Source organism: Miniopterus natalensis, chromosome 13, assembly GCF_054644295.1.
Source record: "Miniopterus natalensis isolate mMinNat1 chromosome 13, mMinNat1.hap1, whole genome shotgun sequence".
In the NCBI taxonomy this organism is placed as follows: Eukaryota; Metazoa; Chordata; class Mammalia; order Chiroptera; family Miniopteridae; genus Miniopterus; species Miniopterus natalensis.
Genome location: NC_142093.1, coordinates 22,126,523 through 22,143,712, shown reverse-complemented (window position 1 = coordinate 22,143,712; position 17,190 = coordinate 22,126,523). Strand labels below are relative to the sequence as shown.

Genomic DNA, 17,190 nt, shown 5'->3' with positions numbered 1-17,190 from the left:
AAATCAGACACCCAGTATAAGAAAACAGGTGTTGAAAGCTCTGCTGGTCACCTCTAAGGGAATTATTACAACATGAACACATCCAAAGGTTAATGTACAAGAAACTGGGGAGATCTTAACTAATGGGTATGAAAGAGCAAATAAAAACACTTACTCCATGCTGATAATGCAACATAAAGAACCACTGCAGAAACTGTAATAAGACATTATGAGAACAAAAATAAATGAAGAGGAGAAAACACAAACAACAAGCATTAAAAAAGAGAAAGACAAAGACGACATTGAAAAGGTAAGCAGCTCAGTACAATTTAGGATTATCCCTGAAAAGAAAATGTGTTGACTTAAAAAAAAAATCTGTTCTAAATACTTTTAAAAGTTCTACTGAAACATTTGTCTATTCAGGAGGCCTAAAAATATATATTTCTTTTAAAAATTACCATTTAACAGTATAACCCCAACTATATTTAAAAAACAAAAAACTTGTACACTTGGAAAGGACTACTATAAAATTAGAATGACTTGCCTCACTATTTACTTAGAAATGCTCTATTTAAAAGTAGGCCAACAATAGGAACTTTGCTATTGCACAATAAAGTAAATGAAATAATGTCTATTAACATTCAGTGTCCATGGCATGTTTCTCCATCTCCTAGAACATACTGACCTACCCTGTCTACCCTAAACAATTTACCACTTCTACATCCATGCAGTAGCTCAAATAAAATGAGTTCCTGTGTTAATCCCACAATAAACCTCAGTAATTCTCACATCACAGGAGTTGTAAACGTTCGTTAAAAGAAACAGAATGTTTTCCCCAAAATAGCTACATAACACTAAGACTACTCAAATTCCTAAATAATCCTTTTACAAGGCTCTTGCCAGCTTTATTTTGATACATTAAACATGTGGAGCCTATTTTAAAGGTCTTTAACTGTGACTTCACCAAAACAGCTTCCTAGCTGCTCTTATGTCGTTTTTAAAGTTTTCTAGTTGTTTTTAAGCCAACTTGAATTACTGTTGGGTCTAAGCCACTATCAAACGCTTAAGAAGCATTTTTACTAAATAATGATGGGCAAACGTTCTAGTTCTGCTAAATGTGACATCAGAGGTCATGCAACTCAAAAAATGAAATAAGTATTTTCAACCCTCACTGAGCCCTTCACTTAAAATATTACTTCAGTGTTATTTTCACAGTCTACATCTGATAATATAGTTTTCAAAAGGATGTTAGGTTAAGCTATAAAAAACAGGATCTGCCACCTAAAGCTGGCGAGTGTCCTCCTAATGGGCCTCCGGTGGATTTGGAGTACCGACGACAGCAATTTCATTTAAGAACTGCCCTGGTTAAAAAGAATGACATCCGAAAAGGAACGCTGGAGAAGGCAGAGAAGCCCTGAGCCTGCCGAGACGAAAAGGAGAAACGACTTAAAGGCACCCAGGGGAAGACGGCGGCGAGGCGCAGAGGCAGCAGAGGGAGAGCGATTTAACAAGGAAGTGAAGCGGAGCGCAAAGTGGGGCAGAAGCTGACGAGGAAACAAATGGAACAGGCAGTGTTTCCACGCAGGCCCGCCCCAGGGAGCCTGGGTGGCCCGGGGCGCTCAAGAGAGATGCTCGCGGGCCGAGGCAGAGGGCAGGGGCACGCTCCCCACTCCCGGCGCCGGAGCAAACTGAAATTTGCTACCACAAGGCGCTCCCGGCCTCGGCAGAGCGCGGAGGCGGCGGCTGGGCGAGGGGCCTACCCGGGAGCCAGGCCGGCGCTCCCCGGCCCACGGCTCCGCGACACGGGAAAGGAAGCGAGTGAGAGACGCGCCGAGGCCGCGGCCGGAGCTGCGCGGCGCCCCCGCAACGGCCGGGGCCTCGGCGGTGCCCTCGGGCGGTCGCCCTGCGGCGCGGCGCCAAGCGGCCTTACCTGGAGCGAGCGAGGAAGGCGAGGTCCCGGGCGTCCGCTCGCGCCGCCGCAAAGCCCCCTGCGGTACTCAGCCCAGGACTCCCACGGAGGCGCGACCTGGCCTCAGCCGCCGCTTCCCCCTGGGGGTCTCGGCCGCCGCCTCCGCCACCTCCGGAGCTGTTTACACGGTAGGGCCCCGCGAGCCGCCGCCGCCGCCGCCTTTTCTCCACCCTAGCGCCGCTGCCGATTCGGCCGCCGCCACCTCCTCCGCCGCAGCCTCGTCTCTCTGGAGCATCTTCCAGCCACCAAACCCTGAGAAACAGAGACTCCAACCGCGCCGGCAGGAAACTCCCCCGCAACTGCTAGGGGGACGAGGCGGTCAGGGCACCGGCGGCTTTTCCGCCATTGAGCAGCAGCCGCTCCGCTCCTACTGCAACCCCCTCCCCGCACCCCGTCTTTCCCCGCCCCTCGGCGGGGCCCGCCCCCAGTTCCGTCCCTTCGGGACGCCGCGCGTCCTCTCGCTGTCCTCGGTTTGCTGAGCCGGCCGTCAATCACGGCTCTACTGCCCACTCCGGCTGCCCCTTGTACCTCGGCACCGAGTTTTCCCCGCCTACAATATTTCCATTGGGCATCGGCGACCACCTTCAATTGGCAAGGTCAACTATCCATCAAACACCGCCCACTGAGTGAGACCCAACCCTTTATTACCATTTACTTCATTCAGCCCCGCCTCTGCTAATCCTCCCGGACCTCAGGGACCAACCCACCCTGCCAGCCATAAGCAGAAACCGCCGTCAATCAAATAACATCCACCTGCGCTCCGCCTAGCAAAGCCGACCCAGAGCGGCTCTCTCTTCTTATTGGTCGAAAGGGTGACCCGAGCCCTAAGTCATTGGCTTTCTCTATGTGTCCGTCACTGAACCAATTTCCAAGTCCGTCACACCGGCTGTTTTTAAATGAACGCTCAAAAGGCGGGGAAGTACGAGAAAAGCGATTGGCTCGTCTTCGAAAACGGTCAATCCCATTAAGCCTGTGCGGATCCTTACAGTTCTACAAGCACCATAGCCCTCTATTTTCGGCCTCTAAGCCTTGAGTAAAACAAGCGCCATAGAAGCGCCAACGGACGTCCAGTTATAGGTGCGGAGGCCTAGTCCCGCCCGGAACTGCAGGGGGCCGGCTGCTGATTGGCTGACCAAGGCTGCTCGCCCCTCATTGGCGGTTATGAACGCCTTTCTCGGCCGCGGAGTCGGGAAGCGGATGGAGCGGGCGAGGACGAGCAGCGGTCTGGGGAGTGGCGGTTGTTTTGCTTCAGCTCGGCGGGGGGAGGGGCGCCGACGGGAGGAGGACGCTCGGAAGGCGGGGTTCTGGGGAGGCGTTGCGGGGAGGGAAAAGCCCGGATGTGCCCTAACAATGAAATCATCGCGGGCCAATCCTAGAGCGGAGCCGGGGCACCTGCCCGGCCGCCCGGGGGGGGGGGAGGGGGGAGGGCCGCGTCGCCGAGCGGGAAACGGGGAGTCGGGAGAGGCTACCCGGCAGCCGAGAAGGTGGGGCAGGTGCGCCCGGGAGGGTCCGCGCCGGCGGCGGAGGTCTCTGTCCCTCTCGGCCCGCACCGCCCGGCACGGAGCCCCCCATTTCCGAGTTTCGTCCCTCAGTCCGCCCGAGTTCGGGAACTTTCAGCCTGGTCCTGGGCAGCCCCTCGCTCAGCCCACAGCTGCGTAGCGTCTGCCGTGGCCCGCGCCCTACGTGCAGCTGGAGACACCCGCGGAAGGAGGCCCCGGGACGCGCCGGGGGCGACGGCGCGAAGGCTCCCCGAGGCCGGCTTCCCGGGACGGCTCCGCTCGGACACGGCGGGGGCGGGGGCGGGGGCGGGGCGGGCGCGGGCGCGCTGCCCGGCGGAAGCGGAAGCGCGGGAGGACGTTCTAATGCTGTAGGACATACAGAGAGATTTAATGGCAATGCGCTGAGGGAGGGTTTTAACATCACGCATTCTTTTGTGCAGAGGATTTAAGCTAAGACCCAAGCGAGTGCCGTGCAGCTTAGGGGATGTAGATGTTTTGGGGAAAAGGGCAAATTTGGGAATAGGTCAGTGTGAGGACAGCAGAAATTACAGTTCAGACCTTCTGGTCTGCTCCTCAAGTTTGCATAAGGACAGTGTTTCCAACAGCGTGATAGCTAAACCGCCAGCATTAGAATCACACCTATAATATTAGGGATGCTGGGGACAAGACTTAGAGAGGTGAATTTTTAAATAAATTCCCAGGTGATTTTTGTGTGCACCAATGATTGAGACCCTCTGGTGTAGGTAATGGAGGCAAGTAAACTAAAATTCAGTGACCCCACTACTGCATGTTGGAAGGAAAAATAATGAAGAAAAAGAAGTAGGCCCATTCAGATTTTATCTTTACTTTGTTTCCTTTATTACGACTATGGGATCATACAGCTTTCAGAAAATTTCCTTAAAGGAACTATAGAATAAAATTTCTTAAGTCACACTCCTTTGCCCGACACTTTTATACAGGAGATATATAGTTTGGGACTCCAGCTTTCAAGATAGGGACCTAAAGATCATAAAAGCAGAGACATCCGGGGACCCTTGTCTTGAGAATGCTTCAGAAGGGCATCGTAGAAGCTTCTTGGTCTCCTTGATTTCATTCTCACTTTCCCTTGGTTGACCTCAAAACTAACACAAAACACAACCATTCAGGTGGGCTAATGACTGCACATCATTCTTTCAATCACTAAAAACAAAAGCATTGAATACTATTCTAGGTGTTGAGAATACAACAGGGATCAAAACAGATATTTAGATTAACTTTGTTGTGTGCTTTCTTTGATTAAAACACTAAGCCATTAAAGAATGCCCCAAAAGATTCACAACTTTAAAAGGAAAATTAGTATATATTATCATAAATACAGGGATGGGCAGAAGTAGGTTTACAATTGTTCGTATGGGCCCTGGCTGGTGTGGCTCGGTTGAGTGGTAGTCCCACGCACCAAAAGGTTGATCATCCGATTCCTGGTCAGGGCACATGCCCTGGGGTGTCAGGCTCAACCCTCCATAGGGGGCATGCAGGAGGCAGCTGATTGGTGTTTGGCTCTCACATCAATGTTTCTTTCTCCCTCTCTCAAAAAAAAAAAAAAAATCAATGAAAAAATATTTTTAAAAATTGGTCGTATGGAAAAAAGACATGCAGGTTATGATATTTACAGTGGCTTTATTAACTCAAAAGAATGGTACAGTAAACCTACTTTTGCCCACTTCTGTATATAATGCATCATAAACGTTAAATAATATCATAGTGGGCTCTGCTACTAACTAGATGTGTGACTTGGGCTAGTAGCTAAGCTCTCTGAGCCTTTAGTTTGTTCTACAAAATGGGAATCGTAACATCTTCCGAAGCCAGATGAAGAGCACTAGATGCTCTTAGTAATGCGAAGCACTCTCTAATATGTACTTTAAAATACTAAGTATAATGTTGAAAAAAGTTCTGATTTTTCTAATATTGGCTACAGTACTCTAATGTTCTTTTTTAAGTAGGATATCAAATGTCAATTTTCTCCAAACAAATTTGGGTGCCCCAGTTTTGCTGGTGCACTTAGCTCACACTCAGTCACTAGTAATCCAGTGCTGCCTACTTCACACAGTTATTTCAAAGATTAAATGAAATAAGGTATATAATAGTACCTAATACAATGCCAGTCAGTTGAATTGGACTCTTTGTATGTCACATAGAAGAAATTTCATTTATTCCGTCAGCATATTTATGTGCCCATTATATGTAGAACACTGTGCTCTCTCTCTCTGACAAGGAGTTTCAGTGCCAAACTTCAAGGGTTTTTTTGGTGTTTTTTTGTTGTTAATCCTCACCTGCTGATATTTTTTCCATTGATTTTTTAGAGAGAGTGGGAGGGGGAGAGACAGAGAGAGAGAGAAACATTGATGTGAGAGAGATAAAGAGACACATCAATTGGCTGCTTCCCACACGTGCCCTGGCCGGGGATCGAACCTGCAACCAAGGTACATGCCCCTGATGGGAATCAAACCTGTGACCCTTCAGTTGGAGGGCCGACGCTCTAACCACTGAGTCACACTGGCTAGGTCTCCATCCCCTTTTTAACTACTGGAAATGTTCCACAAATAAATGTTTTCTTCATTAAAAAAAATAATTCACCAGTTCTACTCTACAAATATTTATTAAGCATTCACTGTGAATTGGGTACTACGGTAGATGATAGGTACTGCTGCCTTTGAAATTAATTGTGATACTGTGATATAAAAACAAATATATATTTGGTTTTTATCCTTGGTTCCTGGCACAGAGCTTGTAAAACCCTTGCAGTTTATTGAATGATAGGAGAGGAACATTTTTTGCTACTCATAATAAACCCATTAACCCATTTGAACCATACCTGAATTTATGCTAATGAGGTAACCTGGAGGATGGGGGCTGGATGCCAGAGGAATTAACCATGAAATGAGGGGGTTACAACTTTCAGCCCCATTCTGCACTTCTGGGGAGAGGAGGGGAGCTAGGAACAAACTTAATCACCAACAACTAATAATTTAATCAATCATGCCTAGTTAATGAAGCCTCCATGAAAACCCTAAATGACTGGGTTTGGAGAGCTCATGGGCTGGTGGACACAGGGAGGTGCTGGGTGGGTGGTGAGCCCAGAGAGGGAATGGAAGCTCCAAGCCCCTCCATACACCTATGTATCTCTTCCATTTGGCTGTTCCTAAGTTGTATCCTTTATAATAAACTGGCAGTAGTAAGTAAAGTGCTTTCCTGAGTTCTGTGAGCTGTTCTAGCAAATTGTCTAACTGAAGGAGGGGGTTGTGGTAACTCCTGATTTATAGCTGGTTGGTCAGAAGTACAGGTCACAACCTAGGACTTGTGACTGAGCCTTTAAACCTGTGGGGGCGGCACTAAGTCCAGGTAGTGTCAGAATTGTTTAATGTGAGGAAAACAACTCACTGATTTGTTTTCAGAAGTGTTGTAAACAGAGTAGGAAACAAGTTTTCCCTTTCATTGACCATTGCTACTTTCTTAGAAATGATCAACACTGACTTTCATGAAACCACACAGTTTCTCTTAAAAGTGCTTCTCAAACATTTCCAGAGGAGGTCTCCTAGCCCTGAGGCCCTTTTATCACTAGGTATCTAGGGATTTAGCAAGAATTGGGCCACACATGTTAAAAATTATCTTTAAAATCCGTAAGAATTTTGCCCTCTGCTCCATTTTAATATTAAAATACTGTTTAAAATTCTTATCATCATGAGGGGAAAGTCTTTTTCTAAAAACCATGTTATATTAATTAGAAATATGTTTAGCTACAACGAACAGAAAACCTGAACATTGGCTTAAAAACTGGAAGGTGTGGGATGGCATTTTTTTCACATAACAAGACATTTGGAGGCCAACAGTGATGTCAAGGTCAGTGATTTTACAATTATCTTGTTGCTCCAAGATTGCAGCACATTCAATGCAGCTTCAGATAAGATGTTCAAGTTGAAGGCAGGAGGGTATGAGGAAATCACATGTACCTGCAAGGGAGGCCAGAAAATTAGGAAACTCTGATGTTGTGACTTGCTTACAGTAAAACTTAAACTACCAAGCAGACAGAATCCCCTGGTGGGCTGGTGAAAACATGGATTGCTAAGACCCACCCCCAGAGGTTCTGATTCAATAGGTTTCAGGTGGGGCCTGGGAACTTGCATTTCTAACAAGTTCCCAGGTGCTGCTGCTGGTCCTGGGACCACACTTTGAGAACCACTGACTTAGACCAATCATGATTAATTGCCTGGCACTGGCACACTGCTGCCCAGAAGCATGGCCACATTAGCATTTTAAAATACTTTTACAGCTATATTTCTGTTTTAATTTTACACAGATAAAAATAAACTCAAGCAGGGGCAAAACCAAGAAGTCTTTACAGATACCAATAGGTCTTCAGTGCACCCAGCTCTCTTTCTGGAGCCTTAAAGGCCTCAGACTCTGAGACAACAGGGCTTTACAGCTCTCTAACTTCCATTAAAATCAACTGGATCTGATGTCATAGAGAATACTTTAACTGAAGTTTATCCTTAACATCATATGACTCTCACAGCTTTCATTAGTCACAGTCGGCAAGGAACAAATGGTACACTCAAATTAGGAATTTTGAAAAACAGTGTAATAAAGGGACTATTTCCAAAGGTGCAGAGACAGGGTAGAGATAAGTCAAAAGGCCTAATCCCTTTGGGTTAGTAAAGGGAGGTGCATTGTCATCCATATGCCTACAGGGATGAGTATAGGAAGGGTTTGCAGAAACCTGATAGAGGGTTGTGTGTAGGTTGTGTGTAGAGGGTCCCATGTCAAGAACTCTGACTCTTGGTGAAGGACATATAGGGAGCCTTCATCAAGTAGGAAATAAATACCCAAACCTCACTCTGCTCCCTCCCTTTGATCTCTTGTAAGTGCTTCTCATTGGCCAAACCTAACTGGAGCCTGTTGATACTATTCATATAGGTCACAGAACAGGATGGAAAAAGGTGAAGGGACAGCTGGATACCTGGAGGGACAACAAGAGCTATCCAGCACACACACATTTGCATTTTCTTTTTTAAATATATCTTTATTGATTTCAGAGAGAGGAAAGGAGAGGGAGAGAGATATAGAAACATCAATGATGACAGAGTCATTGATCAAGCCCGCAACCTGGGCATGTGCCGTGACCGGGAATTGAACCCCCATGGCCTGGATCCCAGGTCCATGCTCAACTGCTGAGCCACGCCCGGATGTGTCACATTTGAATTTTTATACCATTTATTTCTGGTAATAGAATTATTTTTATCTGTAGTTGAAGAAAATTCAAATCATAAAACAAGAAAAATATTAGAAGAAATTCCTAAATCATTTCTCAAAGATGGTCTGACGGCCCCAGAGGGTCCTCAAGGTCAAGACCAGTTTCACAATAATACTAAGACATTATTTGCCAATTTCACTCTCATTCTTTCAGAATACAGTGAAGTTTTCCAGAGGCTATATAACACATTGCAAAAGCAGATACAGATTCCAACTGTTCTATTAAGCCAGAGATTGAGTTTTACAAAAATAGAGACAATATCATTCCTCACTAATATTTTTATTGTTTTAGAAAATATACTTATGCTTCACCAAAAAAAAAAAAAAAAAAAGCTATTTATATAAACAGACTGGGTTTTTATTTAATGAATTAATATATGTTTTTAAATTTCTCAATTTTAATTTCTAGTATAATAAATGTTTATAGATATAACCCACACAAACAAAAGCTCTTTGGACACCTAATGATTTGTAGGACGGCATAGGGATCCTGAGACCAAACCGACTGAGAACTGCTCTAAATCATGCTCCACCTAAGGCTAGTTCCAAAGATAAACCAGCTTTAGTCAGTTGAATGAGCTAGGGAGAAGGAGGATGGGAAGGAAAGGATGACCTAGAAGACAAAGTGCCTGCCTTCCCTTATTTTCTTTCTTTTTTTTTTTTTTTTTAATATATTTTTATCCATTTCAGAGAGAGGAAAGGAGAGGGAGAGAGAGATAGAAACATCAATGATGAGAGTCATGGATCAGCCGCCTCCTGCATGCCCGGTGCTGGGGATCGAGCCCACAACCAGGGCATGTGCCCCGACTGGGAATCGAAGCACGACCTCCTGGATTCTAGGTCGATTATCAAACGCTGAGCCATGTCAGCTGGGCTTCCCATATTTTATTTTATTTTCTTCCCCTTTACTGATTTAAGCCTTTTCTGGTTTCCTCTCCTGAGTGAATTGCTACAGCGCTTTGCTGCTCCAATTCTAGACCACTTTACCCTATTCTGCCTCATACTTTAATTATTTAGGTAATTATTGTTCTAACATTCTACCCTCTCTGTGTGCACACACACACAGGATGAGTTCTTTTTAAATTTTTTTTTTAAATTTATTGATTTTATTTATTTTTTTTTAATCCTTACCTGAGGATATTTTTTCCATTGCTTTTCAGAGAGAGTGGAAGGAGGAGGTGAGAGAGAGAGAGAAACATCGCTAGGAGTGAGACACATCAATTGGTTGCCTCCAGGGATGGAGCCTGCAACCTAGGTACGTGCCCCTGTGCAGAACCGAACCTGGGACACTTCAGTCTGAGGGCCAGTGCTCTAACCACTGAACCAAAAAGGCTAGGGTAATTTATTGATTTGAGAGGAAGGTGGGGGGGGGGGAGAGAGAGAGAAGCATGAGTTTATTATCCCATTTATTTATGCATTCATTGGTTGCTTCTTGTATGTACCCTGATTGGAGATTGAACCCATAATATATGGGGACAACACTCTAAACAACTAAGCTACCTAGCCAGAGCCAGCATTAGAAGTTCTTAACCTGGGGTCCATAGAGTCCAAGGGGATTAAAATCACAAGTTTATGAACTCAAATGGGGGGAAAAATTACACATTTATTTTTACTAACCTCTAACTGAAGTTTAGCATTTCTTTCTTATGAATGTAGACAAGAAACAGCAGCAGCACTGTTACCGCACTAAAGGGATCCATTTGCCCACAAAGCCCAATAAAACTCAAACAGAAGTTTGCAGCAAAGAAAGTAGAGGTTTATTTAAGGAAATGACACCAAGCCTGGAGTCCCTGATGAGCTAATGCTCTAAGATCTGGCTCCCTGATGTCTCACACTGCTATAGATTATATACCGGAAAAATTATTAATCATGGTGACTAAGGAGTCATGGGTTCTACTGATTGGTTGGGGCCGGGGTAAGGAGTATCTGATCATTGTATCAGCTCCGGAGGTCAGCCATGGCATTGTTCTGCCTGGTTTTGTGAGGGTGTGGTTCCACTTTCATGAGCAGGGGCTGAAACAGAACCGAAGACAGTATGTTATCTTTAGTTTGACCCAAAACTCTGTTCCTGTGGTCAACAGACCTGAGTCTTTGTTCCTAAGACTGAGGCTAACCAGGATCTGATATCCTAAGAGCTTAATGATTAAGGAAGGGAGAGGATCTGTAAGGAAGAGGGAGGCTGGTGAGTCATGGTGCTATTAGACTGGATGAGGCCAATTTGGATCAAGAGAAAAAAAAAGAGGAAAGGTCGACATGAAAGACATGAAACCCCATTAAAAAATGAAGTTTTTGTGAGATATCACTAGTAGTACCTGTGACTTTATTACCAACAGAAATTACTGATATTTTCATATCACATTAGAGTTGTTGCAAGTCTCTTGAAATACTTTATACTCAACACTATTTTGAAATTATAGGAATCACTAGTCTCACCACTAGATCTTATTTAAAGTATTCATAAAGAAGCATATTATATTACTTTATCATAAATTTACAGCTTGTTTTATTAAGTTTGATGACTATTTCAATATAATTGGTTTCCTCTGAAATCTTATGAACTTACTTTTATGAGTTTAAAAACATTATTCTAAGAAGGAACCCACAGGATTTATCAAAGGGACGCTTTGCGCCAAAAAAAAAAGTATGAGAAGTAATAACCTTGCTGAAAGTAATCTCCAATTCAGCAAGAACTTTATATTTTTGTTGTGCACTGTACGCAGTAGGTCCTCAATAAGTACTTATTGAATTGAATTTAGGGGTTCTCAAGTAATTCACTGGATGTTCTCCCTTTCCCCAGTGCCACCCCAGCAAGGCGGGGCAGGCCCCACACCCCACTTCCTCCGAAGAGAGGAAGCTGATCAAGCGATCACCGACCTGCATGCAACCCCAGAGCCTCGGAGGCCCAAACTGGCTGCCCTAGGGCCACACGCTCCTTCTGTGTTTTAAAGCCTGTGTCACGAGCCTGAGATGATTGAGATTATGGTTATAACACAGTGGGTGGTATCAGAAACACTTTCCACTTGAAGCCCAACTGTATAAATGCTGCAAAACTACAAAATGTTTAAATAGGCTTGGCTGTGGAAAACACTAATATCAGCCATTTATGTAAGCAGTTTAGCATTTATGCCCAAGCTTATTTACATTATCCATTTGCTTTGTTTTCATTTTACAATAAACTATACATTTCTGCCAACTCTTGAGCTTTTGCTTCTTAGCAGCGCTGCCGTTTGCTTATGCAATGTGGCGGTTTGCACATGCTTCAGACACCTAAAGGAAATGTACTACTTTCCCTTGTTTTCCTTCCACATCTGCAACCACTCTTTTCCTGCTTACTTGTCTGAAAGCTCTTTTTCTCCCGCTATTAAAGCTGGGCACGAGTGCTAATCTTTTTTTTCTTTTTAATCTTCATCCGGGGGTATTTTTTCCATTGCTTTTCAGAGAGAGAGAAAGAGAGATCGATTAGTTGCCTCCCTCATGCTTCCCGACAGGGCCAGGGATCAAGCCTGTAACAGAGGCACAAGCCCTTGGCCGGAACTGAATCCGGGACCCCTCAGTCCACAGGCTGACGCTCTAACCACTGAGCAAAACTGGCCAGGGCATGAGTGCTAATCTTAAGAATCGAAGCAGACTTTCCGTATAGAGCAGACATCAAGGAGATGAACACAGGAGTAAAGCCACAGGTTGATTATTCTAAGAACAAGTGTTCAGGGAAATAGCTGTAAGAATATTCTCAAATGAAAAATTCATGGTGAAAGGGACATGCAGGACTTGAGTGCTATTAGTTTAAAAGGTTTCATAATAATGCCCACGTTTAACGTCCTTTAGATAAAGGCCTTACGTTTCTGGCAAATAGTAGAGATCCCAGCACTTAGATAATTGGCCACAGAAAGATTGCAGATCAGGATTGAGAAATTCAGGCTCTGAAACCAAGTAGAAATGGTGATGGGAGAGGAAGCCAAAGGCTCCCATAGCAGCCAGCAGCAGCAACGGCTGGAAGCAAACCAGTGAGAAACCAAACTAGGGCCTTTAACATCCTCCCTGCTTGTTACCAAAACTTGTCTCAAAGTATGGAAGTGGGTTCACACCTTGGACAAGGGTTATAAGGTATAAGGCTGCAGGGCTGTTGTTGAAGCAAGAGCAGGAAGCTCCTTCATAGTGAGAGACAGTTTCCAAGGTTTTCGTGGTTTTTGTTTTCTTTTTCAAAAGTTTTTATTACAGAAATTTTCAGACCCCCACAAAAACAGACAGTAATATTATATAATGAACCCCATGTACCTATCACGCAGCTTAAATAATTCTCAGCATTTTGACTATACTGTTCCAACCATCTCTCCCCTCAATTCTTTTAAGGTTCAGCTTCTAGCCCTATGATTTCTACACCATTTTCTCTGGCAATATGCCCCATTCTCATGACTCCAACTACTGCGCTAATGCATCTGAGCCCCACGTGTGGAGCACCAGCCCCACCCTTTGATGTGTCTTCAGCTGCCTCCTGGATCTGTCCATTCCAAGATCCCATGGCACTTCAGTCTGCAGCAGACACTGTTGATTGCCTTCCCCACAGCCTCCCCACCTTGACTGTGCCCTGCTCTGGAACCTCACTTGGTTGATGTGTGGGGGTAGGTTTAGTTACTCTCCAGTCCCAGACATTAATCTGATTAGTCTAAACTACCCAAGATAATTTCATTCCCCCTGTTGGGTGACTGGTTTAGGAATATGCATGTAATGCAAATCAGGCCAATGATACTTGAGGGGAAATATGCAGAAAGTAGAGGGGTTTAAAGAGTTCTCCTTACTCTTATAAAGGCATGTGAGAAAGATACTCTCTTCCTTTCTTGGAGCCAGACAACCTGCAGTTTTTTTCACTATGATGCCACTTACTAGCAAGGTGACACAAAGAAAGTTACTTAGCTTCCCTATACCTCAGTTTTCACATCTGTAAGGTGGGGACGATAAAAGCAACTCACGGGTGTAAGGGGCAAAGGAACTAATATATGTACTATGCTTAGAACAGTGTCTGGCCTATCAAAAGTGCTATGTAAATTTTAGCTAATATTATTTTGTAAGGATTTGATACTTAGAGCTGTCAGCCATCTTGTGACTATTAAAAGGCACGCTTAAGGACAAAGACCAACTCACTACGCAGGAAAACGACCAAGTGTGCAAAGGACCTTAATCATTGAAGATGCCAAGCTACTGAATTAAATAAGCCTGGAACCACACTAACCCTGAATTTCTGATTAAGTGAGATGATAATTTTCCTTATTACATATATGTGTGTGGTTGAAATTTCTTTTACTTGCAGCCAAATGCATCCTAATTGATACATATGCTCCAAATCAGATTTCTTTTCCCCAAATTTTTGTCAAAGCATCGCAATTTTCCCATTCAGCCTTCTTTATAATTCCACATATCTAGCTAGTTTTGTCAGTGTTTCCTTATTTTTCTTTTTCTCCATTAGTGGCAAAACAAAAAAATAGTGCAGCTAATGTCCTGAAATACCCTTCATGAGAAGTGAGAGGCTCATACAAAGTGAAAAGAACACATAGTAGGTATTCCATATATATATGTGTTGAATGAGTGTATAGAATGGATGGAAGAGGCATTTTCCAAGTGAAGATTTTTTTCAGAGAATAATTTTTCAAAGAAAGAAATCTTCCTCTCTGTATAAGTTTACTTAATTAACTATTAAACAAAGTTGCTTCAGGACCTCTCAGAGCCCTCAATGTGCTTCTATGCATTAAGCATCAAGAGGGGACTCTACTATTCAGTGCTACCCAAGTTTAATTGACCAGAGAAGCGATTGTTCTCCAGGCCATTTTCTGGCATTCCACAAAACACAGCTAGAAAAATACTGAGGCAATATATTTTTAAATAAGCACAATATCATTAGCTAACAAATGAAATTATAGTTGAATAGAAATCAACATTAGTTGGGTTTTCTCAGAAATATAGGGCCAGCATACTGAAATTGGAACTCCCACTATTTAAAAAAAAAAAAAGTTTTTATTGATTTGAGAGAGAGAGGAAGGGGGGAGAGAGAGAGAGAGAAACATTGATCAGCCGCCTCCTGCACGCCCCTACTGGGGATCCAGCCTGAAACCCTGGCATGTGTCTTGACCGGGAAGCAAACGGGATTTCTTGGTTCATAGGTCAACACTCAACCACTCTGCCACACCGGCTGGCCCCACTTTTATATGGGACTGAGCCCACATTCCATATATATCCCAAGTCCTCTGAAGTTAACCCAGATATTATACACTCAAATACCTACAGAGCAGGAAATAAATGAGTGAAGATGAGTATAAAAAACACACAGCGCTAGCATGATACTAAATGGCAATTAATCCTCAGCATCAGTGTCGGGAATAACAGGTACCCAGTTAGAGAGCCAGCTGATTCACCACTTTGTCTGAGTAGTAAATATAGACCTGGTGGGAAAAAAGCATTCCTCTTTTCCCCAAAAGAAACCTCACATCTAGATTTTTACATAAATTTTCCAGCTTTTCAATATTAAGAATTAATTCAATTAATTTTTTTAAAAAGTTGCATGGGCCAAACACACTGCTGGGCTGCCAGTTTTAGACCAATCAGCCTATCAACAGAACCTTTTAAGGTCCATCCTGATAACTGTATGAGCAATTGTAAAGTCAGATTACACAGAACTGAGCAATCACTCATTCTAAATTTTTGTAACCTAACCTGTTCCAAAACAAAGAATTTTCTGGAGTTTAGGTATCTTAAAATGCATAATGAAAGAAAAGACATTTTTATCATGCATATAGTAAATAGTTAATATTCATATATATTTTACATATTCACATAAATATGTGCAAATATAAAATTGCAATTTAACACTTTTAAAACAGTCATTACTCAGAAAAATTAAGCCATCTCTTGCATCCTAAGTATATCACATTGTCACTTCTAACCATGACTGTAGCAAATAATTCTTTCTTACTTCAATAGGTTGATTTTTTAAATGGTTGATCATTAAAATAAACCTTTTAGAAAAATTCTGTTGTCAGGATGCCATCAGATAAACAATTTTATATTATACTGAAGAAATGTAAACAGATGGATTTTTAATAGATCATAGTATTTCTCAAATTTACCCTGTATAATTCAGACCCTTATTTAGTCCAAAAAAAGAAAAGGCTTGGGCTTTTATTAATAGCAGATAATTAGAATAGAGCAGCTGGTCTCAAACTATTTTTTGCCAATGACAGCTTTAGGCAGGAGGGAAAACTCTAGAAAAATCTACACCCTTTGCTTACTTTCCTATATATTCATTCTCATTTTCTGGAAAAAGAGTTGGGGATGCAGCCCAGCTGGCGTGGCTCAGCAGTTGAGCATCGATCCACCTATGATCCAGGCGATCGCGGTTCGATTCCCAGTCAGGGCACATGCCTGGGTTGTGGGCTTGATCCCCAGTGGGGGGGTGCAGGAGGCAGTCAATCAATGACTCTCTCATCATTGATGTTTCTATCTCTCTCTCCCTCTCCATTCCTCTTTCTGAAATCAATAAAAACATACTAAAAAAAAAAAAGAGTTGGGGATACAATGAAGTGTCACTTTATGGGAAAATTTGGAGAGATTATGTATGCATCTATTTTTACAGTTCTAGTATGGCTTATTTGTTGTTTAAACAATGTGTACATACCCATGCTAAAATGGTATTAATGCAAGTATATAATACTGCGTGTTGTAATCAAAACCCCAGAGTAAACTGAAAATGATAAAGCTTAACTGAGCATGGAATGTAAGAATAGCAACTTTTAAAAACCATAACCAACCTAAAACAATACTGACAATGAAAGTGTCCTTCCTGGAAATTATGGGATTTTCTACCAACCATATATGCACATACGCTATAGAGCTTTACATGCTTCTTGTCTTCGTAGAACACTGAATTAGTCCTCACTAAATTCTAACAAATCACTGATTTTAGTTTATGAATACCAGAACTTCGTAAACCTTAATTACTCAGTAAGTTTCAAGGAGACTTCATTTAGTTTTATGGGGAAATGAATGTGTTTGGTATTGGCTTAGATGCTTTTAAGAACCAAGGACCATAGTTTTGAGAATGACTTCAAAGAAGTCATGGCCTGCCTAGATTAATACAATGTACAAAGAGATCATTTGTTTATTTCCCTCATAAATAGTGGAGCTCCGCACAGAGAGGCCAAGATTAGCCTTTGCATCAGAACTATTTTATTAGCTGCCACTGGTTACTTTCTACCATATTAGTCCAAACCATCATCTCCTCACACCTGAAGGACATAACACCCACTAGAAATAAAAGTTACCAGCCCCTATATTAGTAGCTAGCAGTTTAAGGCCTCTCCATCTCAAATGGTGCTCAAAAGTAATCAAGGGAACCTGAGAGCTAGTTCCAATATTTCAAAAACGTAAAGGAAATCACATATTCACTTGTAATTTGGTTGCACTGGCCAC

General features: G+C 43.1%; 1 protein-coding gene and 1 long non-coding RNA gene across 4 annotated transcripts in view; both read right to left on the bottom strand.

The window, feature by feature from the left end:
* PPM1B (protein phosphatase, Mg2+/Mn2+ dependent 1B) overlaps positions 1-2,022 on the bottom strand; it is a 52,379-nt gene extending 50,357 nt beyond the window's left edge. The window contains exon 1 of one of the 2 annotated variants that reach the window (XM_016204102.2): positions 1,910-2,022. The gene's annotated coding sequence lies outside the window, so the exon portion shown is untranslated. The remainder of the gene's footprint in view (positions 1-1,909) is intronic. The other variant, XM_016204103.2, reaches the window with a different exon arrangement.
* A 2,259-nt stretch (positions 2,023-4,281) lies between these two features.
* The window catches only part of LOC148091623 (uncharacterized), a 108,374-nt gene continuing 95,465 nt past the window's right edge, over positions 4,282-17,190 (bottom strand). For both annotated transcript variants that reach the window (XR_015715518.1, XR_015715519.1), the window contains one exon: positions 4,282-7,433. This is a non-coding gene — a long non-coding RNA (uncharacterized LOC148091623). The remainder of the gene's footprint in view (positions 7,434-17,190) is intronic.